The sequence below is a fragment of the Chenopodium album genome, chromosome 16 (assembly GCF_948465745.1).
Source record: "Chenopodium album chromosome 16, dcCheAlbu1.1, whole genome shotgun sequence".
Classification (NCBI taxonomy): domain Eukaryota; kingdom Viridiplantae; phylum Streptophyta; class Magnoliopsida; order Caryophyllales; family Amaranthaceae; genus Chenopodium; species Chenopodium album.
The window spans coordinates 26,814,982-26,816,178 of record NC_137849.1 but is presented as its reverse complement, the minus strand read 5'-3'; the positions used below and the strand labels follow the sequence as shown (position 1 = coordinate 26,816,178).

At 44.6% G+C, this 1,197-nt stretch overlaps 1 pseudogene; it reads left to right on the top strand.

The window, feature by feature from the left end:
* Window positions 1-289: 289 nt before the first annotated feature.
* On the top strand, window positions 290-388 carry LOC145587047 (small nucleolar RNA R71; annotated as a pseudogene).
* The last annotated feature ends 809 nt before the right edge of the window (window positions 389-1,197 follow it).

Below are 1,197 nucleotides of genomic sequence, written 5' to 3'. Positions count from 1 at the left end.
CTCCAACTTAGCTTTGATTGCGGTGACCTCCTTTCCTAAATTTGTCATTTGGGAGGAAAGGTTGTTGATTGCATTGAGATGGTCCACCGAATACAATGAAGATTGCTTGCTTGAAGAGTCCCTCTCCCCATCTTGCCAATCCCTATAATATGTCACCACGTCCTCAATGATGTCCACAACTTCTTCTTCGGTTTTGTTCATGATAGGGCCCCCGGCCCCTCCATCAAGGCATGACTTGCCTTGGGGACTTAAACCGCCATAGAAGATTTGGATCACTTGGTATGTGGGGATTCCGTGGTGAGGGCACTCCCTTTGATACTCTTTGAATCTCTCCCATGCTTCATAAAGGCTTTCACTCGGCCTTTGCTTGAACCCTTGAATCAAGGCTCTTGCCTCCGCCGTCTTCTTTTGGGGATAGAAACGGGACAAGAAAGCCTTTGTAACATCATTCCAAGTTCTCAAGGAGTTGGGCTTCACCTCCTTGTCTAGCCACTCCAAAGATCTTCCTATTGGAGAGAAAGGGAACAACTTGAGGCGGATGAATTCTTGAGAGACCCCATTGACTTTGATAGTGTTGCAATATTTTTCAAATTCTTTCAAATGGTTCAATGGGCTCTCATTCTTAGCCCCACTATATTGCCTTCTCTCAATCAAGGTGATCATTGCCGGCCGGATTTCGAAGTCATTTGCCGGGGTAGTAGGTGGAGCTATTCCACTCTCAAACCTATATGCCCCGGGCACTCCAAGCTCCTTCAAGGCTATTCTAGGATTTTCACCCATTCCTTGCTCTTCTTGAATTTCTTCTTTACTTGAAAAGATATAAGCCAAGGATCTATTATCCACTCTTCTTCTTGAAAGAGTCCTCTCAATTTCCGGATCAAGGGGAACAAGGAGACGATCGCGGGTTCTATGCATGCAAAACTCAAACAAAAATATTAGTAGCACGGCTACAAATGTAGCCAAGAGAAACAAAATCTTTTTGTATTTTATCAAAATGAAATAGACTCAAAAACAACATGCACTCAAGCACCATTCCCCGGCAACGGCGCCATTTTGATGGGAAGGAGAACGGTAGGTCGTTGGGCTACCACCCCTCCCAATCAAACAAAATTTGTAACTTAACTAACCCCTATTTAGCGTAGTGGCAAGTCAAGGTCGAACCCAAGGGAATGGATATCAAGTGCACGATGTCTAAAT